This window comes from Lissotriton vulgaris, chromosome 10 (assembly GCF_964263255.1).
Source record: "Lissotriton vulgaris chromosome 10, aLisVul1.2, whole genome shotgun sequence".
Taxonomy (NCBI): Eukaryota; Metazoa; Chordata; class Amphibia; order Caudata; family Salamandridae; genus Lissotriton; species Lissotriton vulgaris.
Window position 1 is genome coordinate 972050946 of NC_141698.1, and position 25918 is coordinate 972076863.

Sequence of the window (25918 nt, forward strand, 5' to 3'; positions counted from 1 at the left end):
ATTACTATCAATAAATACATTTACATATTTAATTAATTATAAATAAATTACTTCCCACCCTATTCCCCTATAAACCCACAACCCGCTACAGAATTAAATTACGCAATAATTATAAAAACAAAATTCATTAAATAAACTTATTTATAACATAAATACACACTTTTCACACATATTATTACATAAAAATACACTATAAAAAATTATATATTATTAAAAAACGATATTTTTAACTATCTATATTATAAACTTCGATATTTTAACTATCTATATTTTTAACAGTCGATATTACTTCACTTACCTTAAAAACGATATTTTTGTTATCTATATTCTGTCCTGTCGATATTTTGTCCAGTCTATATTAAAAACTCGATATTATGTCCAATCGATATTTTGGACTCGATATTATGTCTGTGCACCAGCGAAACCATCACAGGTCACCTTTATGCAACCATTGTTTCTCTAACCACGTGCCGGGACCAAGTGGAGCCCTCAAGCTCCCACATCTGAAACATAGTACACAATTAGTAATGGCAGAGTATATATGACTCCGTATGCCTAAATCGCTGTGCCGCCTTTGTGCATCCAAGCTGCTGCACCCCATCCACTCCAGCCGGCCAGAGGTATCAGCCACCCGCTGCGCACCCAGGCCTCACTGCTCACCTTTTTGCAGACAGGGCACCCTCCATATCATGCAGCCCCACTCCGCAAACCAACAAGTCTTACATTTGGTGCTGCATCTTGATTTTGCCATGGCAGAGAACATACTAGTGCACCCATCATCATCATAGATTGCACACCCGCTCAGTCCTTGCGGTGTCACTAACTCAGTGACCAGTGAGGCCATGCATGTGGTGGTAGGCCCCTGCTGTTGCATGACTCAGGCCTACACTGCGTTCCGGCAGGGCACACAAAACATGTGGTGTTCGAACCACCAGGACGGGCCATCTCTGTGGAGGTGTGCCTGTGCCGGCTGCAGTGCATCTAGTGGGAGTAACTCTAAAATGGCGTAGGGCACGTGCACCCGGTCTTTTTTATTGGTAGGATCACGTGTCCTGTGATGCCTCTGCTGATTGGGTGTGGTGTGGGTGTACACCAGCCGTGAGGGAGTGACAGTGGCATACTGACAACTAGACCTGTGACCAGCAGATCACTACAATGAAAATCTTGGCCATGTAACATTGTTGTTCTTCCCTGTAAGTGTCAGCGGAGTGGGCTGGTCTGGCGTATGCAGTCTTGTGTGAGGCTCTTGACTCCAGAGCTATGGGCATGGCTCCTTCGTAAGCTGTATGAGGAATTAACTGATGCAGGCAGTGTTGTCAGATTGGGCTAGATCACGCATAATTGGGCTATATTTTTCCCGGTTGTGCGGAAAAACTTTGGTTTGTGCTAGTTGCCAGAATATAAATATAAATACAGCGCTCCAGCAAAGTAGTATGTTAAAGCGCTTTATTAGACAAATATTTACTTGGCAGCCTGTTGCAACATCAATTCCAATGCATTCACCACCTGGTTAATGCTGTCCCTGCTACTCCTTCCTTAAAGTAGCAATATTGGACTACGTTAAGCTACTTTTTGGTTGGCTTTCGGCTAGAGAATGATAAAAAAAATCTGGCAACACTGGATGCGGGTGTCCGTGTTGAAGTGCTGACATCACCCTGGTCGCAAGCACCAATGTGTCACTCTGTGAGCCAAGTCCCACAATATGGCCAACATGAAAGGTATGGGGAATCAATGACCCTACATTCAGCCATAGTTCCAACAAGTAAGTTGGGGGACATGACACATCTGTGTGAATATGAATGTTTATTGCACATTCAGTGGAGTGTTGCAGCTGTAGAAAAACAGGGCCATGCTCAAATTTCAGTTTTTGTCATATGAAGGGCAGCCAATTAGAGACAAGCTTGTTGTCGGAGTTAGGCTGCGCCAACATATGCACTTATACAATCACTACGCCAATCCCCACGCACTTATAAATTCACTATACACTGTCCTTGCATTACTCTAATGATCCAGTCTCCACGTACGTACTTGTACAGTGACCGAGACAAAGTTACATAACCAAAGTTTTACCCTACTGTCAAGGTTAAGTTGGTTGCATACGCTGTGAAGAGCACAACGTAATGTGGTAGGGCCCAGGGGCACCATGTTGCATACATAATGAACACACGGCCACAGATAGATAGTGGAACTGGGTTTCGGGCACGTGCGCTCAACTCCTTTTTAATACCAAGGTCACATGCCCAGTGACATCTGTGCTGGATGCGTGTGACACAGAGATTCAATCATAAAGGGTCAATGATTTTTGCTGCACTAAGTTAGGGGTGCTAGCTGTGAAATAATACACAAAGGATTCTATCGTAAAGCGTCCTTGAGTTGTGGCACACTGAGGTAGGGAAATTATACACAAAATATTGTATAATAAAGGGTCCATGAGTTGTGCTGCATTGAGATAGGGGCAACAGAAGCGCTTAGTATCTGAGCAGCCAGCGATTATGTGTGGTTTGGGCAAGCCACTCTGGGAGCATTGTCTGTTGCCTACTGGACTGCATCATCTGCAATCGTGACTCAATGTGAATTGTGAGCCCTGCTATCCGCAGTGTGGATCGAAGGCAGTAGTCAGCACAGACATTGAGGAATACTTTTAGTCACTTCCTCTTGACAAAATTCGAAGACATGGAGTACAATTCTCTCTACAATAAATAAATCATGTCTCAATTTAAATTGTGAACTTTGGTGACGGCAGTGTAGGTGTATAGAACAAAAGATGAAACATTTATGGAATACACTGTTGAAATATGTAGGTTTCAGGGACGTTATAGTTAGTTGAGTACTTGACTCTGAAATTAATGAATGAAGACTGAATTTGAATTGTGAGCCCTGCTGAGCACAGTGTAGTCCGGAGGCAGCGGTCAGGAAGGGCCCACAGCCACATGTCATTGACTTGAGCTGCATAGAGTTAGTGGTAGGTGTGGAACTCAGGGTGTGCGCAGCCAGCGATGATGTAATGTCTCTTGCCCACTGGACTGCATCATCTGCAATCGAGACTCGATCTGAATTTTGAGCCCTGATGACTGCAGTGTAGGCCAAAGGCATTGGTCAGGAAGGGCTCAGAGCCATGTGGCGTTGATTTGAGCTGCATAGACTTAATGGTAGGTGTGGCGCTCAGCGTGTGCACAGCCAGCGATGATGCAAGGTCTCTTGCCTACTGGACTGCGTCATGTAAAATCGCAACTCGATCTGAATTGTGAGCCCTGCTGTCTGCAGTGTAGACTGGCATTCAGTGTTTGTTTGGAGTTGCAAGATGAATTTGGTCATTGTAATAAAGCTAAAACTGATAGAAAATAAGTACTTGAAACAAGAATACTAAAAGGATATTGTGTAGATTTGAAGGACGTTATACTTAGTTGCCTACTGCACTCTGTAATTAATGAATGAAGACTCAATTTTAATTGTGAGCCCTGATGACCGTAGTGTAGTCAGAAGGCAGCGGTTAGCAAGGGTCCACAGCCATGTGGTTTTGAGTTGAGCTTCACCGTTATTGGCAATTCAGCGTATGTGCAGCCAGTGATGATAAGTGGCGCACTGAGTTAGTGGCACCCAAGCAACCTGGTGTCTTTGCACCCTGCGATGTGTGGTCCGGGCGGGCAGCACTGGGAGCAATGTCTTTTGCTTACTGAATTATGCCTTTATAAGTCCACGTGCCGATGACTTATGGTGCAGTGAGTTAGTGGCACCTGAAGCACTCAGTGTGTGTGCACCCTGCATTGATGTGTGGTCCGGGCGGCCAGCTCTGGGAGCAATGTCTTTTGCCTACTGAATTCTGCCTTAATAAATCCATGTGGCGACAATTTATGATGCAGTGAGTTAGTGGCACCTGAAGCACTCAGCATGTGCACCCCCTGCGATGATGCGTGGTCCGGGCAGGCCGCACTGGGAGCAATGTCTTTTGTCTAATGAATTCTGCCTTAATAAGGCCATGTGACGTTGACTTCTGGTGCACTGAATTAGTGGTACCTTTGGCGCTCAGCGTGTGCGCACCCTGCGATGATGCGTGGTCCAGGGGGTCCGCACTGGTACCAATGTGTCTTGCGTACTGGACCGTGTCACCTGCAATCGCCACTCCATCTGAATTATGAGGCCTTCTGTCTGCAGTGTAGATCGAAGGCAGTAGTCTGTACAGATATATGTCTGCGGTGCTGTGGCACTGGGATCGCAGGGGGCCGGTGTCGAGGAGGCCCGCGGTCATGGAGGCAGAAATTGAGTTCTACCATTATCAGAAGACTTCCACCACAAACTAGACAAACTGATCTCTAGATTAATTTGGCAAGATAAAAAAGCTACAATAGCCTTGAAAAAACTCAGACTACATAACTCATTAGGGGGTGCTAATCTGGTCAGCTTCAGGGACTACCAAACTGCTTTTCTTGCCAAACAGGGTTCATATTGGATCCATCTCCCAGGTAACTATACACCAGTATAGTTTGAAATTGAGAGAACTTTACTAAAACCCATTAACCTTGCTAACAGCCACCACGAAGCACCTTGATAGATCAAACTACATATTCTAGAATACAAAAAGCTCCCTCCTAAAAATTGATAAGAAGCTATCCTCAGGTATAAGATTCTCTATGTGGGCTTCACTCTGGAACAACCCAAACATGAAACATTACAGCAAAACTATGTACTACCAATTATGGATAGATAAAGGGATCTTCTTCCCACATCAACTCAGTTCACATCACAACCCCTAACCTTCTCCGAATTTCAAACAGTATTCCACATAGAAGAAATTGAGTTCTACAATTTTCTTGAAATCAAATCTGCCATTTTGAAATATAAGAGCCACAAAAACACATCATCCCTACTGGATGTCATATTAAAACTTAACAATTCTGCCCAGCAAGTATCCTACCTGTATGGACTTATATGCTTAAAACAACGTAGCTAAACAAAATATATAACAGCCTTCTGGGAAAACCACTCTTCTAAGCATATAACAGACTCACACTATCCAATATCTGAAAATCAGTTACATCTCAGAAAATTTCGGCTGCACTCTTACAAACCAAGTTCTGGTACATACACATAACATTCTGGACCCCATCCGGACTACATTCATTAAACATTTTAGATAATCCCACTTGCTGGAATTGTAAAGAAGAGGTAGAGGATCTTGCTAATTTCATCCTTCATTGCAACTTCCTGTCTATTTTTGAAATAAGGTATTTTCATTTTTATCAGAACTATTCAATTGCCATCCTAAATAGGAACTCACCTTTCTTACTAAAGGCTTCCTTAACACTAACCTTGATAATTCATCCAGCAGTGCCTTGTTAGACTTATTAATAACTTGTGCAACCAAAATAGCTCCATCCTACTTGAAAGCCTCCTTCAACTCCTGGATCAACCTGGTTTCCCACATTAGAGGTGCATAAAATATCTCACTCTAACACTCACCATGGAAGACAACATCTAAACCCATTTGGAACACCTCGGACAACTACTTTGCCACCAGAAAGCCACCTTAGAAAAGCCCCATGTACAGTACTCTCTTTCTACTAAAGTCTCCCTAATCATCATTCATAACTAATTCTGTGACTACTACCATTGTTATGTCTCACCTCATTCTCTTTTCACAATTATCTCTATTTGATGCTTGGTTATTCACAACACTTCTAAGTCTCTGAACACCAGTTATCACTCGCAATCCACTCAGGGCACTCAGGAGACTGAAATCTTGTATAACGCACATATACTATAAAGCTATACGAATACCAGATTGTTGCCACACTCTTGTATTTGACTTGTATTAGTTGATTTATATACCAGACTAACAAACATGTATTATTGTTTTCATACCATTATGTATTACTGTTATCACACCAGCAAACTTGAATCATCTAACACCAAAAAACTCTCATTAGAATGCTTGATGTCTCTAACCTTGTCATCGATTAATCTGCTCATAAAGTGAGACATATAGTGGTACCCCCCACGTAACCCTTGCACCATGACAGGTTGTATCTCAAACCTGACCCTGTATTCTCATCCCCCTCTCCTTACCTTCTCCTAGCCTTTAGGTTTATTTGATATAAGCCTAAGTTCTCTGTATATCATTTTTTGTATGATTTTATACATGCTCACACTTTAAAAATCAATAAAAAAGCTTTGAAATAAAAAAAAGAAAATCTGTGACGAATGTTTGTTCATACTTTTCGTGTGGTGTCTTCTTTGTGGTGGTGATGTGTGCTGTTATTTTTTTGTGTTTATGTTTTTGTTTGCCACATTATTGCAATATATTTTTGTGATGCTGAACTGCGGTTATTGTGTTGTTTTGTTTTGGAAGTGATATGCCCTGGTATATTTGTGTTTTGTTACTGTGTGCAATATTGGATTAGGTACTGTTATTTATTTCAGGTGTGTCAACAAAAGTTGCTACATTTCCAGCCAAAAGCAGCACATCTTTAAACTTCCTGGGAATAAAACTATTTATGATTGTCTAGGTGGTAAAATAGCACTACTGTTATCTCTTAAACCACTAAGACACCAGTTTTCCCCATAGTGCGGCCACCACCACTGCTCAATTTATGTGATATGCCCAGTGTCTATGTCCCGAATGAACTAACATGTGTTTCACAGTTTAGGAATCGGTTCTAAACTAGGTCTGGGCAGAGTTTGCTGAGTTCCTTGAGACCAAAATACTGCGCCGAGCTACTTGGAGTTCCGCAAGCGGTGGAGTGCATTACGTCGCGCCATTCATATTGATTTTTATCGCTTGGTGTTTGTCACACACTGAAAAATCTGCGTGAACTGCACCACGCGGAGCGCAAGAGGATACAGCTTCTTTCTGCCACTTGGTAAATGTTCGCCTTGACAGCAGCTTCCTCAATGCAAACAGAAGGATTCTCAAAGCGAGCGGTAGCGACCATCCATGACCGTCACCAGTGCTTAATTTGTGCTGGTGCTCTCCGGTGCTTAGCACCAGCACTTATTTGACAGGGCTGGATCTTCATAACACCACCACATGTCTGCAACCCTGACTCTGCACATCACATATTTGCCTGATCATATGGTAGGTAATGTCAATGTCAGTCAGTACATAAAACTAAATTAACTCAAGCTCAGAGGCGGCGTGCGGTGCGCATCACATATGTAATCATGTAAAACCGTCTTATTCCAATGATGCCGATGATGCAGCATTTAAAGTTTGCTTTCAGCTGCGTGGCACCGCAGTGGGTGGGCTGTGGCCCTTCATTGTTGCTGTTAGTGTTAATTGGCGGCCCGCTGCCCCGGGATACTGATTGGGTAGGGGGCAGAGTGGTTCTGCGGGGATGATAATATGATATAATATGATAACTGGTATTTCTAAAGTGCTCGTTCACCGACGGTTTCTTGGCGCTGATTATGGGACTACGTGAACAGGTGCAAAGCGTGAGCTAGTGAACGTAGGCCTGAGGGAAAGCCACGTTTTCAGGGACTTTCTGAACAAGGGATATGAGTCGATTTGACAAAGTTCAGGGGGAAGCGTGTTCCAGAACTGAGGTCCTAAGAACGTGAATCGAAGTCCACCCAGCTCCTTCCGTTTGAAGCAATGAGGGGTCAACAGATTGGAGCTAGCCGAGCGAAGGCCGCGACGGGGAACATAGCGCTGAATTCTATTGGCTAATGGTGTAGAGCGGGAATATCGACGGGAAAATATTGACTTACCTTAATATCGCCGCAGAAATATCTACAAGAAGAAATATCGATGTAAAAAATATAGTTTGACAAGAATATCGACAGACAGGTAAGAAATATCGATAACAATAATATAGTTGTAATAAATATCGTTTACAAAAACATAGTTTACAAAAATATCGTTATTTAAATAATTATAAGTAATGTAGTGTTTTTAATGAGTATTGTTAGTTAAAATAGTATATTTTTTAGCATTTTATTAGTGAATAATGTATTTTATGTTGAATTTAGTGTTAAAAGTTCCGTAGCGGGTTGTGGGTTTATAGGGGAATAGGGTGGGAAGTAATTTAAATATAATAAAATAATTGATTAATTAAAGTGTTAAATTAATATAAATATTTTAATAATTATTAGTTAATTAATTTCAATTAGTTAATTGATAATTAATTACGGTACTTAATTATGTTAAGTTTTTAATTAATTTTAGGTGTGTGTACTGGAATTGTAAATAGAAAATGTAGTGAAGTAATTACATTTTAATTGAATAATCAATTAATTAATGATTAATTAATTATAATTAAATATATTTTTATTTTTAAACGAGTAAATACATTTTAGTTTGTGTTGTGGTGTTTATAAGTGTATATGGTGTGAAAGCTGTCAAATAATTATTTATGTAAATATTTTGAAAATACAATACTAATCAATAATTAATTAGTAAATATTTAATGTAATTGAGTAATTAATTTTAGGTGTGTAGGTGTTTGTTAATAATAATATATTTTAATGTATATATTAAATAAGTTTATAATCTACATTAAATGTAATACTAAATTTGACAGATGGTTTACTGTTTTTTTTTTAGTTCCTGCGTTTTCCCTACTGTTGTACTCACTGGAGTGGGAATAGTAATTTTTACCCCTACGCTATCCAACGTTTTCCCTACTGTTGCACCCTTTGGAGTGGGAATAGTAATTTGTACCCCTACGCTATCCAACGTTTTCCCTACTGTTGCACCCTCTGGAGTGGGAATAGTAATTTTTACCCCTACGCTATCCAGCGCTTTCCCTACTGTTGCACCCTCTGGAGTGGGAATAGTATTTTTTACCCCTACGCTATCCAGCGCTTTCCCTACTGTTGCACCCTTTGGAGTGGGAATAGTAATTTTTACCCCTACGCTATCCAACGCTTTCCCTACTGTTGCACCCTTTGGAGTGGGAATAGTAATTTTTACCCCTACGCTATCCAACATTTCCCTACTGTTGCACCCTCTGGAGTGGGAATAATAAATGTAACCCCTACGCCATCCAACGCTTTCCCTACTGTTGCACCCTCTGGAGTGGGAATAGTAATTTTTACCCCTACGCTATCCAGCGCTTTCCCTACTGTTGCACCCTCTGGAGTGGGAATAGTAATTTTTACCCCTACGCTATCCAGCGCTTTCCCTACTGTTGCACCCTTTGGAGTGGGAATAGTAATTTTTACCCCTACGCTATCCAACGCTTTCCCTACTGTTGCAACCTTTGGAGTGGGAATAGTAATTTTTACCCCCTACGCTATCCAACGCTTTCCCTACTGTTACACCCTCTGGAGTGGGAATAGTAATTTTTACCCCTACGCTATCAAATGTTTTAACTAATAATATTTATAATATTTAAATTAAATGTATGCATTATTGTTGTTATATAATTTTATGTGTTAAATATATGTATATGTACACAATTATTAAGTTTATAATGAAAAAGTGTAGTTCATTTGTTATAAATAGTTAAAATATTAAAGTAATGTAATGTATTTTGTTAATAGTACTTATATTTATTAATTATTTATTGTAATTTTAATTAATTTAAAAAGTCCATATTTTTAACATCTATATTTATTACATCTATTTTTTTGAGTCGATATTTATGTACTTACCTGTTTAGGTATAGAGTGTCAATATTATGTAAACGATATTTATACAACTATATTTTTGTCAACGATATTTGTGTAATCGATATTTAAACACCCTACCAGTATGCCACGCCTCAGCACACCAACGCACGCACACACCTTTCCTCATCAGGGTTCACAGGAGTTAATTTGCCCGACGTAAAATGCAGGCAACACAAGGCCTTTTTGAATAAAGGCAGCTGCAGGCCACTCCCCGGCCGCTCACCACTCCACCACCAGCAAACCATAAGTAGCCACGCTGCTTTTTTATTTATTTTGGAGCGTGGTGGGTGGAGTATGTCTGTGACGAACAGTAACGGGCGAGGTAGGCGTAGGTTAGTTCTGGCTCCCACGGGTGTGATGAAGTTCAGACCTCCGGGGTTAAGGCCTTGCAGGCTGCACTGGCCCTGCTGCCCTGCGTTCATCCAGCAGACCAGGCTTCTCCTGCCACTTGCAGTATGCAGTCAATAGAGTAGGTAGTTTTTGCCCGTTTCCCTCACCAGGGCCAGTACCATAACGCATGGCTGCCAGGCCTACTGGGGATCCCTACCATGGCATTGTACTTGCACACGGACAGTGCCGAATGCGGAGGCATGATTGCTCAGGGCAGGCCTTGGACATTGGACTTCACAGTTCACTTCATGTGAGTCCAAGCAATCATGCCTCCGGTGCCGGCACCGTCCATGGGCAAGTACAATGCCAAGGTCTACTGTAGCGGACTTTACACTCATCGTGCGGTCAAGACACCCTACATTTTGACCACTTCTACAGATTTTAAATAAAAAGTTAACATAATTGGCATGTAACGTACAAGAAAAAGGTTACATTTAATCTGAATCTTTCTGTGATTGTCCAGTTTCCTCCACAAAAACCTACTCGGGCCAATAGTATACTTAGGTTAATTTAATTATTTATATATAACAATGCCGGGGCAGTGGGACCCATGGAAGTAGGGGCCCCCAGTAGGCTTTGCAGTCATAACTATATTTTCCCGCAGCAAATCCCAGGGGGAGGGGCCCCAGTCTCGCACCTATGACCTAACACTAGGAGGCCCAGGTGGAACGGCATGTTTTTCATTAGATTAGGGTGGGTGGTATTTGTGGTGGTTTTTGCATCGTTATGTTTCTTTACCCTTCTATTCTGCCCTGCATTAACTGTGGGAGTTCTATGCTTTTGTTACCAGAGTAAAGCAAGTTTACTCTGGAGGTGCATTAGCATAGAAGCTGCACGTGGATGCTATGTTTTGCTGCTGGATATAATTGAGGTGCATTGTGCTCAATGTTCATCTTGTAAAACTGTAGGCGCAGGGTCCTCGAGTATTTCTGGGGCCCGTCAGCACAGCCGCATGGCAAGGTTACTTATTTTCCCCCATTGCTCTTTCTGTACCTCGCTCCAGGGGCGGATTGGCAAGGCGGGCATTCGGGAATGGGCCGAAGGGCCGGTGCCTCAGTGCCCTCTGTGGGCCGTTTTTTTTCTCCCCTGTCCCAGTCCACAGAGAGTGGACTAGGAAAGGGGAGAAAAGAAACCGGCCCACAGAGTGCACGGAGACAGACAGAGAAATGAAAGCAGCCTCGCTGTGCGGCCAGACAGCGATTGTCAGCTGTGGCCTCTCCTTCACCCCTACCCTGCCAAGCAATCAAGCTGAGGCTGGGCTGGGGAGGGGTGATTGTTTGCAATAATCGGCCTCCCTGGGGGCCCGGTGTTTCTCAGGCCTTTTGAGCCATTTGCACCTCAGCCCCCTGGCGCTCATGCAGCCCAGAAACGGTGTTAGTCTTAACACCTCGCCCACAGCCCTTCACATTCAGGGCATAGTGGGCGAGGAAGAATGAGTCTTGCTGTGGGGGCCTGGTGATGTTTGGAATTTTTTTGTTTTATTTACTTATTTGTGCGATTTTATATAGCGCAGACTTTACCCGAAGGTGTCAGAGCGCTTCACACTAGGAACAGCAATAATACATGAGGAGAAAATTATAAGTGGACAAATTACAAATGCAAACGTTAAGTTACATGAATCAAAAGTGACAATAGTGAGCAACCAAAATACAAGAGGAGCAAACGATACATTACAGGAGGAAAAAGAGATATGTGTGCAGGTTACAAAAGCGAACAAAATACAAGTAGAGGTATAATACTGCAATTAATGGCAGACACTCCAGCACAAGAACAAACGTTACGTAGGCAATGGTGGCACTTGTGCAAGCATCTAAAGCAAACAAAAAGTGAGAGGTAGCAAACAGTGTGTTACAAGAGAAAAGTGACTTGTGCAAGTTACAAAAGGGTACCATATACAGGTACATGGGTAATACTATAGTAAATGGTAAATACTCAAACTGCCAGAACACACTGGGAAGGCACTTCCCATGCACCAGCTTCACCTCAGCCTCCCCCCTGGCTACCTGGCTACCTTGGATGACCCAGAAAGCTGTGTTTTGTGCTCCCCTGCCAGGACATTTTCCCAAGGCCTGGAGGGTTGATTAATTTACTAATTGCAGGGGCCTTACCTCTGTTCATGTGCTCCTGAGCTGAAGGTCTGGGGAGGGCTGAGTAGGTTAGTAATAGCAGGGGCTTTGCTGCTTTTCGGGTGCTCCTGTGCTGGAGGGCTGGAGTAATTTTGTGACAAAAAGGGGCCTTGCTATTTTTTTTAGTTGCTCAGCATGTGGGCCATTGTCACCTTGGCCCTGTGTCGTGTGCAAGAACAGTATCCTCCCACTTTCATTCCTTGTCTGTGCAAATGGTGTTTCATGAAAGGGCACGCCCCTTGAATGTGGGCCATGCCCCTTAAATATGGGCCACGCCTCTTGAATGTGGGCCACTTTTTTCGTCAGTGCCCGGGCAAAATTGTGATCCCAATCCGACCCTGCCTCGCTCCACTTCTGTTCATGTTTCTCGCTCATGCAGGTGCTCTATTTTCCGTTGTCCTTTCCAATCATCTCTCCCCTCTTCTTTCTTCATATTCCTCCCCTCTCTTGCTATTTCTGAGGCCAGGGCTGCCTCTTACTCAGTGAAATAAATATGTCTTCACTTGATCTTAATTTGTAATTCTGGAAGGTTCAATACAAACTTGTTTACAGTCCTCTGCATCACCTTTTAAACAAGTTTGTTCTGTGTTTATTTGTGTTATTAATCATTTATGGATAGATGAGCTGTGTCTAAAACAGATTTGGAATTGTATGATTACTATACATATATATTTTTTAATGTGTATATGTTACAAAAGGGAAAACACAGACTTTGGATGATTTCCTCAGTAGGTTTTTTTTTCTGTCTCTTTTTTTCTTGATTTTTATTTATCTTGAAATTAAAATCCCAACCATGCCGGTAAAATATTGCCCACAAGAGCACAGCAACTGTGTTGTAATAAGTCAAAATACATAAACATAGTCTGAATTGTATCACTTTTAAGACTGAGATGGTATGTTGTTTTGTTGGTACTGTCGCTGCTGGCAGGTGCCATGGGTGGTGCAGGCTGTTGTAATCTCCCGCAAAGGTCCCTGGCACTTTTTTTTTTTTTCTTCAAATTAAGCACTGGGGTAGAGCAACTAGAGTCAGTGGGTGGGGCCACTGGTGAAAGTGGGTGGAGCTGAGAGAAGTGGGTGTGGCCTCCTACAAAAATTGGAGCATCTGCACCTCATATTTTATAAATTAAGCACTGACCGTCACCGTTGAGAAATCTTGCTGGAAGGTGGTCTGGTGTAAGATTTTCCTCGCTCAAGGTCGCCAATTTAACGTTGGCGAGCCCGAGTGACGAAAACATCGGAGCAGAGTTTTTCAGGACTCTGTGTGCTATGTATGCTGAGTGAGGAGTGGGAAAAACTCTACAAACCCCGCGAGAAGAGCGGCATTTCACCCCCAGTTCTATTCTATACTAAGCATGCTGCAGGAAAGTTAAAACTATTAACATTAGGATGAAAGGCAAGGTGGCTTCAGAAAATGACAGAGAGAGCAGAGGGCGCTGTAATACAGTTATTCGTGTCGCAAATCTGAGCCCTTAGAAAGCCAGGAAGTGTGCACTGCTTGTTTCTCTTCATGTTCACATCATATAATTGACCCCTGAACACACTGATATACCTCTCAGTACAATGATTGAACGTGGTGCAATAGTTTATTTTCAGGTGTATTATTGGTTAGCTAGGAATAATAAAGACAAAAATGCGATAACAGAAGTTCGCCCTCGTATACACACACCTAGCCAAAAACGAAACAAAAACATCCAAGGTAAACGCAGAGTTAAACGAGTTTACCAAAGGGGAAATGTGAAATAAACATACGTTCTCCATGCACATATTGTTTTATTGAGCCCCCTGACTTGTAGTACTTTTCGGCAGTGCAGTGTAAACAAGGCATATTTGACAGCCTCGGTGTGAGTGACGGCTTCCAAACTCGAATAAAACACTTCAAATGGATAATTAAGTAAAGTGTTCCCGGAGACCGTAAAATGCTTCCTGTAGAGTGAAGTGGAATTCTGACCGCACTTGTTGCCAAATACCTGCACGTGTGACTACCCCCAATGTGAGCATGTGCTGGTCTGAAAGAAGTCCATTTATAGTTCAAGTTTATTTTTGTACAGTGAAAAGGAAGTCTGCCCTTAAAAAGTGGGACCCAAGCGAACTTAAAAAACATCTCAGATGAGGCCACGAGAATGATATGAGCATCGTAGTCAAGCTACACAACGTAAACACGCATGTAACTCAAGATGAAGAATTTACAGACGCTTGGAAGGCCTCGTAGTTTTGAAATTATTCACACTTAAAAGCCAAACCAGTAACAGATGTGCATGCTTTGCACAGGCGAAAGAGCTCAAATGGGTACCCTAGAAGGGTACTGAAATGGAAAAGTGCATATAAGCCAAAATATATGCAGCAAATCGCAATATACATTAGTTTGCAGGTTGGTAGCAGCACAACAGTTAAGGTTGCTTAAACATCGGCGCAAGCTCTAGTTTCACTTCCTCATGGGCTGGGAAGACCTCAACCGACCTCAATGTTAGGGAAGCAGAACGGTTAGTCAACTTCTCTTCTCCCTGCCAAAAGATATATGGAACAATGAACTTTTGCCACTCCCTTGCTCACAGGACGTTATTCATCAGCCAGCTGAACTGATTGAAGCCAAAAGAGGAACTCACCAAGCCCCGCCCGATATTATTGTATTTTTGAGGAAATTATGAAAATTGTTTCAGGCTAGTAAAACCGAAATCTCAGAAAGTTGAGGACTGGTGTAAGAAATTGAATTGCTATTTGGTGTGGGTGACTACTCACCTCAAGGAATAATCACAACCCTTGCCAAGGTTGTCCACCTTGCCCTAGGGATCCCTAAAAGGCAGTCTATCCAGCAAGGTCTGAAACAATTTCTTTGGTTAGTGGTCAAGTTGAGAATCAATTTTAGTGGACTTACTATTACCCGTAGGGTTTATCATTATAACTACCCGCAGTATATTCAGGAAAATATTAAAAAATATCTTCCTGCTAGGGCATTACGCGCTGTGAATCAAAATCTCTTATGCATTCCCAAGTGCATAAAGCCGGAGCAGGGGCCAGATCGTTTTCCTTCCTGGCACCTTGCTTCTGGAATTTTTCAGCAGATCTGCTTTAGAGTGCACTCAGGGAAAGTCTGTTCAAGGCTCAATTGGAGACTTCCCAATATTTGACTACAGAGTCAAGCGTCCTTTGGTGCCTATAGCCTATGAGGCAACCCTGTTCCGCTGGGCAGCTCACTGACCATGTACAGATCCACGACATTCCAAAGATGATGACCAGAAGTCATTGATTGCGTCATCAATGCACACATTTGATATTACACTCTTTTCCCTTCAGAGTTTTTGTACTGGTGCATGTTAAACCTAGATCTGGTAAGGGGATTGGAGTAGCTTAGGATCTGTCACACTGCAGGACTTTTGACTTTAACATATGTGTTTTATATTGACTGTCCTTTAAATGTATATGTTTGCATTTTACTCCCACTTCTGATGTACATACATTGTGGCTGGCACCCTCTAGTATCTGGAACCAGAGTAGTATTAAGTATCAAATGAATCAAATGATGCGGTTAAGAAGCCAGCATAGCAAAGTCTTCTGAAAATGTTCTCATCTGCACCTCAGAATCATTCGAGTGGAAGAGCGACTCCAATTTCATCATAGAGAGAGAAACAGGCACACAGTTCAAACGTTGGGTAAGCGAGCTGTAAGCGACGTCTTTCGTGAACTGAGAAATCCTTTGTTTGAGTCTTCTCCTCCTGCCATCCCGGCCTCCTTTGCGCCAAACCAAACACTGCCAGATATGAGAAGCTGCCACTCAGGACGCCAAGGCCTGCAATGGATCTGTCATCGGTGAGCACAAAGGCCTTTTGTGTGATATCCGCCCTGAGATGCTGGCGGCGCCCAGGGAGGGAGAGCTGCGGCCTGGGCGCTTTTTTTCCCTTCAGTCGCCAGCTGCAACTTCTGGGCAGAACCATGCAGAGAATGTGTTGAGTTGATTCATCTAGACATGCATGCATATTGATGAATGATGATTCTACTGTTGGATGTGGCTTCGCCTTGTGTGGAGTGCCTTTCCTTAATCGGAACACGACTCTCGCCGTTGGTGTTAACTAAACAACTGGATCTGTAAAAGAGGCGGAGGAGCCTTCACTTCACTCGAAGTTAGCCTTGCGTTGCAAGCTGTGCTTATATGCCATTTGGAAATAAATCTTTGAGTTGCACTCAAAAAACGATTGTAAGGGATGTGCGCATTTTTTTCACACAAACTTTGCAAAGTGCAATGGGAAACTTTGCAAACTTCATAAAGTTGCAAAGTGTTATGTTAGCCTGCATTTAGGTGAAAATATTGACATTTGCAACAATTTTGCAAAGGTAAATGAACAATAAAAAATATGTATTTTAGGGATGACAATTTTTTTAAGTCATGTAAGCAGCAGGAGCGGCTGTCAGATAGATATATTGGTGAGGCAGGCAAATGGGTGGTGGGTGGGTACATGCATGCAAGCAAGGCGAGTGGCTACGAAAGTCAATTTAACTTGCTTGCTGCATGTCCGACTTCATTCTCGCTCCAGTCCCTCAGCTCTGAGTGCTCCTGCTGCAGCCAATTCCATTAACCAATCCAGGTGCTACTCTCATACTGGTGACCAGAATGAGAGAGGTGGCAGGACTGGATTAAGCAGGCTGGCTGGAGGCCTGTGCTTGGTCTCCACCCAGCTGTTTAAGACAACTGGTTAGAGAGCTTCAAAGTGTGCATGTCACTTTGGCAGGTGTGAGAGAGCCAGCCGGCAGGCTGGCGACTGGGGCACCGCATGAAAGATAAAATGGCAATGACATTTTTTAATTGGCATTGTATGTTTCACGTTTAGTGCGGCTGCAGCGGGGGAGGTCAATGCTCCCGCCCTCATGCAGAAATGGCTGCTGATGAGCAGAATGTAATGGTTTGCTTCCATCTTACAGAATATAATGATCAATGAAATTTAAAAATGTGGTATTTGTGCGCATTACAGCATATTTCACAATGAAAACAAGGATGAATGAATGAATGAATGAAAATTTTATTGCTTGGTTACTCAAAACCATTGCATTAAAAACAAGATACAAAAGTTAAAAAGGGAAAAAATCATCATGTTAAAAGAAAGTCTGTGTAACTGGAGTCAAGATATTTGGGATATGAAGGAAATAATGTCCGTAGACTTTCAGCACGACGTACGTTATCTAGTTCTCAGGTCACTTGGCCCGAGGTGGCCATCAGCTTCGTGCGAGTCTTTTGGATGAATTTACCAAACGTGGCCATCTATTTTTCTGTGTTCAATGTGTAAAGTAGCTGGACTGCCTCTTTTGCAGTGCGCATGCCCAGTTGAAGAAGAATAGGCCTGAGATAAAGGCTGGGCGCTGCGCGCAGAGCAGGACAACAAAGTAGGAGGTGGGCCAGGTACTCACGTCTGTATTCACAGAGCATTCCTTGATCGCTGTTCCTCTAGGCTCGGTGGTGTATAGTTCTTTAAGGGGCGGGGGGTGCAGTCTGAGTGCCAGGATCCTGTGTAAGGCAGCGCGGCCCACAGCCTGCGGGAGGTGGGGTTTGGAGTTATGCGCTGTTTGTGGGAGACTTTGGGACTCGTGGAAGCCTCTTTTGGCCAGCAATTCCAGGTCCGAGGCGCGGGAGCAAATGCAGACTTGTTTATTAATGGTACTTTTGATGACAGAGTACTTATTTAACTCAGGGTCCCAGTTCTCTAGAGCTAAGTTTAGACGGTCAGAGGCCGCGGCAAGGGTCGCAGACCAGGGATTCCCAGATTCCAAAAAGATGTTTTTTAGGACTGCCTTCATTGTTTTCTCTTGTCTGGCTGTTGTCAGGTAAAAGTATTTACTCAGGACAGCCATTTCTTCCAGCTTTTGTTGATTCAGGGAAAATTCCAATTGCACAAGGGTGTTTCTGGTGCACGCGGGTAGGTGGAATGACTTTTTGTATGCACCGCAATGGATTTTTTCCAGGTCCTTGATCAGTTTTCCAGGAAATGGTTGCTGGGCATAGTTAAGGGCTGGCATTAATTGAATGAAAACAAGGAGCCTGATTCTCAAAGGTAAACTTACACTTTTGTATACGATCATAATGTTTTTTGATAGTCACAAACTTGGAGTTCATTTTTACATACCGTAATTTCACGCAGGCAGATACTCCATAGTCGTGGTGGAAACATTGCAATTAAAAATATAGGCCTGTCCTATATTTTTATGTGCTGAGTATTTTTGCCCCAACTGCCAAGTCGCTGTACCTGTAAAATTACTATTAGTAAACAGTCAATCTACACAAAAGTGTACGTTTATCTATGTGAATCAAGCCCACTGTTTACTGGCAAAGCAAATAGGCCTGGTTTACATTTTGAAGTTTGCCTAAAGCATAAAAAACATGCAGCAATGGAAAAGAGAAAACAAGCATTGGCAATGCCATTAGGTCTGGATTATAACTGAAAGTGTCTATTTAGTCACAGGTGAGTTTATGCTAGGAATGACTCATTTTATATGCTCAGTGACATACTCTTGCACTCATGCATCCATTAATCCAACACCATGTTCATCTTGTATTCAGCCACTTATCCACCCAAAAACAAAACACACACACAATTAACAAGCATATGCATGACAAATTACTGAATAAAAGTACAGAAGAAAAGAAAAAATATGCCTGAAAGAGTTAGGCATTTCCTTGCAATAAAAATGCGAATAAAAATACTTAAACACAGCAGAGAGTGGCTACATTAGAATTTTGGAAAGGCTTTGTGCATAGTATATACACAGGGCAATAGAATTTCACACTTAAAGGTCTATTGCTTTTGCTATGTGTGCTTTTCTTTTCACAATAAAAAAAGTTAGGCCTACTGTGTGTCACAGTTCTTCATAATAAACAGAACACACCTATGGCATCGGACACAAATTTTTCCAATTAACCATTTAGACTTTTGGCATTTGCGTATCACCTTAACCAACTCAGGTGTACTGTATAGAGTACTAGCTTTCCCACATGGCAATCATCAAACATACTGGATAAAATGACAGATATGTAACAAATTACAGTTGTCAAAAACGGTGTAATTTATCATGACCTGTGCCGCTCTGGCCATGAAAGAAAACATTTTCCAATTCGAGGAGACACTGTTCCTAAAGACCTCTGGCACTTCGATGAGCAGCACATTTGCCCTCACCCTGGCAAATTTGTATGTCCATTCGAAAGAAGCTGAAACCATCTTGACTTCTAATAACCCTTTCCATTCCAACATTTGTCTTTGGAAACGTTATATTGACAATATCCTCGTGATATGGCGAGGGACTGTGGAGGACATCAAACTTTCTCACAACTGGCTCGATTCTTGTAATGAATTCCTGAAGTTTACCTTTGAATTCAGCAAAGAGAAACTCCCATTCTTGAACCTCTTGATGTACACCACTAGGGGCAGTGCTTGTACAGAACTGTATAAAAATGCAAAGGCCAAGAACTAACTACTCTCATACTCTAGCTACCATCCCAAATCTTTAAGGGGGAATTTGCACTTTGGGCAATTTTTGAGGATTCGGCGCTGTTGTGCTGATGTTGCAAAATACAAAAAACATGCATCAAAACTGGCAGGACAACTTCTGCACCTACAATACCCTCACTCAATGATTAGTAAGTCTATGAAAAGAGGAAGAAACAATCATCGGGAAGCTCTCTTTGAGATGCATCCCATTAAGGAAACCACAGAGAGGTTGATTTCTATCAGCACCTTTAGCCGTAATCGGGTCTCCAGCAGAAATGCATTGACAAGAACTGGAACATCTTGAATAAATACCTCCAGAGGTTAATCAAACCTATATTTTCCTTTAAATGTTGCGCAAATCTCAGGGATCAGCTAGTCCGAATGAGACCACAGATCAAACAGCCATCCCAACAGAATACACCTTGGAACATTCCACCGATCAAAGGGCATTTCCCTTGTGGGAACTGTAGTGTCTGTGCACAGACTTCACATACTACCTTCATAGATATAGGTACGGTTCACCCCAGGGAGTTGAGACAACACACTAATTGTAGCTCCCCTGGGAGTTGAGACAACACACTAATTGTAGCTCAGAGGGCTTAATATATCTAATCACCTGCCCCAGTGGACTTAGGTATGTAGGAATGACCACAAGGAAGGTAAAGACATGTATGTTTACACACAAGAGCACAATACACTGCAAAAAGCAGATTAACAAACTTACCACACATTTCCTGAAAGTGAGACGTGATGCCAACAATTTTTTGTGGATTGTTTTAGACAAACCTAACATCAGCCAGCCCATTACTATCATGAACCAGCTCCTATTTAGAAAGGAGGAACATCGGGTCTTCAGGTTGCACACTGACACTGAGGGTCCGATTCCGATCCGGCAAAATTACCGTCCGTACGATTCGCATCCGGGGCCGTCTCCGTACCGTAGGGTATCAGGACGCGATTCGTACGGTCCAAGTCAGGTAAGGGCGATTCATACGGAAAAGCGCACAAACACATACACACCGGCGCGTACCCCCTATGATCATAGGGGTACGGCGCGTACCCCTGCAAACATGGGGGTGCGCACCGAACACTCAGCGTACATGGGGTACGCACCGTGCACCCTGCGTGCATGGGGTACGGTGCATACCCCATGTATGCTGGGTGTACGGTGCGTACCCCTCATGATCCCAGGGGTACACGCCATACCCCTGCGATCATGGGGGGTATGCGCCGTTCACGTCGGGGCCGTACCATACCTGTTTTGGGGCGAAGTCTGCTTTCAGCTCCCGTAGAAAAAGGGTTGTACGGTGCTTACCCGACACAAATCGTACTTGCGGGGTCGTATAAACCAGCTGCAAACTGTAGAGAAGTTGCGTACAGCGGGTTATGAGTGTGACTGGTATGGGGATATGATTCGTACAGTCTTTGTACGATTCGTATGGAGTCCAGCGCCTGGTACGAATCGTACTTCTTCGTAAGTACGGGGGACATTGCAGGGTACGACTTGTACGCGAAAAATGCTCCGAGCGGCTATTCGGACCGCTTTTTATCAGATCGTAATCGGCCCCCAAGGGTCTAAATGATGATATTCCTTTGGTTCAGCCTTACTCATCCGTAAATGGTTATATGTGCATGCCATTTTAATAAACAACGGTACAAAAGGGGGTGGTGATGGCCGGAGCATCTGAATCAATCAAACACTCACACCCAGTCCAAAGATCTGGGTTTAATCCATCACCGTTCTTTAGCCCACTCTGCCACCCCAGTTCAGACATGGCAATATGCAAATCAGTCTGAGCCTGTGCCTCATGGGAACAGTCCAGCCCAAACTGCCAAGCCATGTCTTCCCTGGAACGGAAACAAGCTTCCGAGGACCGGTTTCTGGCATTCCAGCCATCTTCAGCCCGGCTTGCTTGAATCCAGTGGCAAAGTGAGCAAGGGACTCACGTCTGAGAATACCCTGCCACACTTATGGCGGCCAAAAGCGGTACAAAAGGGGGTGGTGATGGACAGAGCATCTGAATCAATCAAACACTCACACCCAGTCAAAAGATCTGGGTTTAATCCATCACCGTTCTTTAGCACCTTCTACCACCCCAGTTCAGACAGGGCTATATGCAAATCAGTCTGAGCCTGTGCCTCATGGGAACAGTCCAGCCTGAACTGCCAAGCCATGTCTTCCCTGGACCGGAAACATGCTTCCAAGGACGGGTTTCTGGCATTCCAGCCATCTTCAGCACGGCTTGCTTGAATCCAGTGGCAAAGTGAGCCAGGGACTCACGTCTGAGCATACCCTGCCACACTTATGGCGGCCAAAAGCGGTACAAAAGGGGGTGGTGTGGACGGAGCTTCTGAATCAATCAAACACTCACACCCAGTCAAAAGATCTGGGTTTAATCCATCACCGTTCTTTAGCACACTCTGCCACCCCAGTTCAGACAGGGCTATATGCAAATCAGTCTGAGCCTGTGCCTCATGGGAACAGTCCAGCCCTAACTGCCAAGCCATGTCTTCCCTGGACAGGAAACAAGCTTCCGAGGACAGGTTTCTGGCATTCCAGCCGTCTTCAGCCCGGCTTGCTTGAACCCAGTGGCAAAGTGAGCAAGGGACTCACGTCTGAGCATACCCTGCCACACTTATGGTGGCCAAAAGCGGTACAAAAGGGGGTGGTGATGGACGGAGCATCTGAATCAGTCAAACACTCACACCCAGTTAAAAGATCTGGGTATAATCCATCACCGTTCTTTAGCCCACTCTGTCACCCCAGTTCAGACATGGCTATATGCAAATCAGTCTGAGCCTGTGCCTCATGGGAACAGTCCAGCCCGAACTGCCAAGCCATGTCTTCCCTCGACCGGAAACAAGCTTCCGAGGACCGGTTTCTGGCATTCAAGCCGTCTTCAGCCCGGCTTGCTTGAATCCAGTGGCAAAGTGAGCAAGGGACTCACGTCTGAGCATACCCTGCCACACTCATGGCAGCCAAAAGCGGTACAAAAGGGGGTGGTGATGGACGGAGCATCTGAATCAATCAAACACTCACACCCAGTCAAAAGATCTGGGTTTAATCCATCACCGTTCTTTAGCACACTTTGCCACCCCAGTTCAGACAGGGCTATATGCAAATCAGTCTGAGCCTGTGCCTCATGGGAACAGTCCAGCCCGAACTGCCAAGCCATGTCTTCCCTGGACCGGAAACAAGCTTTCAAGGACGGGTTTCTGGCATTCCAGCCGTCTTCAGCCCGGCTTGCTTGAACCCAGTGGCAAAGTGAGCAAGGGACTCACGTCTGTGCATACCCTGCTACAATTATGGCGGCCAAAAGCGGTACAATAGGGGGTGGTGATGGACGGAGCATCTGAATCAATCAAACACTCACACCCAGTCAAAAGATCTGGGTATAATCCATCACCGTTCTTTAGCCCACTCTGTCACCCCAGTTCAGACATGGCTATATGCAAATCAGTCTGAGCCTGTGCCTCATGGGAACAGTCCAGCTCGAACTGCCAAGCCATGTCTTCCCTCGACCGGAAACAAGCTTCCGAGGACCAGTTTCTGGCATTCAAGCCGTCTTCAGCCCGGCTTGCTTGAATCCAGTGGCAAAATGAGCAAGGGACTCACGTCTGAGCATACCCTGCCACACTTATGGCAGCCAAAAGCGGTACAAAAGGGGGTGGTGATGGATGGAGCATCTGAATCAATCAAACACTCACACCCAGTCAAAAGATCAGGCATTACTCTCTCACTCGCATATCTAGATACCCTTTACCTGGGATGGTACTCCTCATGTGTTTCTCATTTAGTATGTTTGAATACTTATACTTACCGCTGGTCTGAGCCATTGGTCCAACCACGCTTATCACTGTTCATCGTAATGTCAACACAACACATTCATTGCCTTGTTTTTAACACTGCCAAGGACCCGCTAATAAAATAACCTGTTATAGGAATTGGGACCCGAGGACAGTTTTTAATTCGCTCTCACACGCTATCACTGCACACTCAATCACCACTAAACCAGCTCAGCTGTAAACAGGCGTTGATATATAGCAAAAAACAGTGGTTCTTGTGGAGACAATGAAATATGATATAAGTAATAAGGATGCACAATGGCAATGTACATGGGTTACATGGATATCAGACAAAAAAGTAGCCGAGTACACTGCAGTTGCGTATTTGTAGTTCACATAAAATATTCAGACAAATATCAAATATATCATCCAAATCTTTATTTCGGTTAAAAAACCATAAAAGAATCATATAATAATATAAGACAATATCTTAAAACATCCATCATAGTCAGGCAATGTCAGTACCCTGGTGAAAAAACAAATACATAAATAAACCATGGCCTCAATACAAAATTATCTCTGAGGGGACGCACAATTTTACCAGACATTAATAATTTACAAGCACACTATTTGAGTCAGTCCAACATGTTTGTGCATATTCAAGCATAAATGGGTGGGGAAAAACAATGTTAACAAATAGTGTTAAAAAGATACCAGGTGCTATTATTAGTTAATTAAAATAGCATTATAAGAGTGATACAATGTTAAGATCATGAACAATTTATAAGGTATTACGTCCATAATATATTAGAAGCTAAAGTGCATTAATAGTGCTTCAATGGCAGATCCACCGCTGTGTACTTGATTTCATTCAGTCAATTTAGTTAAAAACCCAATTATCTTATACTTACTAGTCCAGCTATTACAACTACAATGTTAAGCCTCGTCTTTTTCGGACTATTGCTACAACAAGGAAGAAGCAGCTTTAACTAAAGACGATGGTCTGCGATGTGTCACCTTTAAACACTCTTTCCCCTTCCTTAATACGTCGGAAACCTAAGAGTCGGCAAATGGGTTTTATCCACTTTTTCCTAGTCAGGAGGTATGCCGGGCATAAAAATAAAACATGAGCCTCGTCCTCCCTTACGTCCATATCACACAGTTCACAGGTTTCTGAGAGAACGTTCCCTGCGGGGCCCTTGTTACAAGCCCATTTTGATGTGTTAGATTTGATTTGTAAAATGCCTTAACGATAATTTAAATACAATGATTTTGCCATAGTAGGCAAGATTTCGTCCATAAAACATTCAAATTTGCTGTTGGCTTTCACATCAAAGAACTTGAGAGTCAATGCCCCAGCTTTTGAGTTTTGTAGTGAGCGGTTATGGACGTATTCCCAGTACCTTGTCCACAACAGTTTTTTACATAATAGACTTGGGGAGTCAGGATCTGTCCAAAAGTGATGTAGTCCCAACTTTAGCAGCCAGGTTTCGATGTGAGTCAACCATGCCAACCGGGTCATATTTTTTATTCCCATTATTTCCTTTAGTGCTAATACCCAAGTATTTAAAACTGTGCACATGCTCTATCTTTTCATTATTAACAGTAAAAACTTTATTAAACCCTTGTGAGGACTAATCGTCATAAACTTTGTTTTGGACAAATTAATTTCAAGCTTTTTGTACAAACAGTAAAATAGGAAATTATTAAGTAGGTTCTGTAATCCTTTTGGGGTCTGGAGATTAAAATGGTATCGTCGGCAAATAGCAAAGCTGGTACGGCTTGGCCACACAACTTGGGAGAGTCATGCTCGCAGCCCAAGAGGGTGTCCGGGATGTCATTTACATAAAGAGAAAAAAGGGTCGGCGCCAGCACACATCCTTGCCTGATGCCTATCTTTATGTCTATTTTCTCCGTTAATTCTCCGTTAGGACCCCACCTCACTCTTGCGTAATTTCCCTCATGTAGCCTGATAAGTTGTTCAAGAATGTCCCCGGAGACCCCCAAATCCCTCAACGATGTCCACAACTTTCCCCTGGGGACCAGATCAAAGGCAGCTCTGAGGTCCACAAAAGCTACATATAGGTGAGAGTTCCTTATATTAATATATTAATATAATATATTTCCATATTAAGTATAAAAACCTAAAAACTTGATCAACAGTGCTAATTTTGCCTCTAAAACCAGCCTGGTATTTTGTTAAAATAGAGTTTTCCTCAATCCATGTATTTAGCTTGCTTAACACTTGGCGAGCAAAAACGTTTTGAAGGACATCTATCAAGCTGATAGGTCTATAATGTGCTGGATTGAGTCTGTCTCCCTTTTTAAAAATAGTCACAACTTTTGCGCCCGCCAGGTCTCGGGGATTGGGGCACCTCTCGCAATCTCGTTGCTGAGATTATTAATGTACGGGGCCCACAGCAGGTTCTCCTGTTTCCAAAGATCCCCAGGTATTTTATCTGGGCCTGGTGCTTTATCCGGTTTGTTTGCATTGATGGCTGTTTTAGGTTCAATCAAACTAAATGATAACGGTGTCTT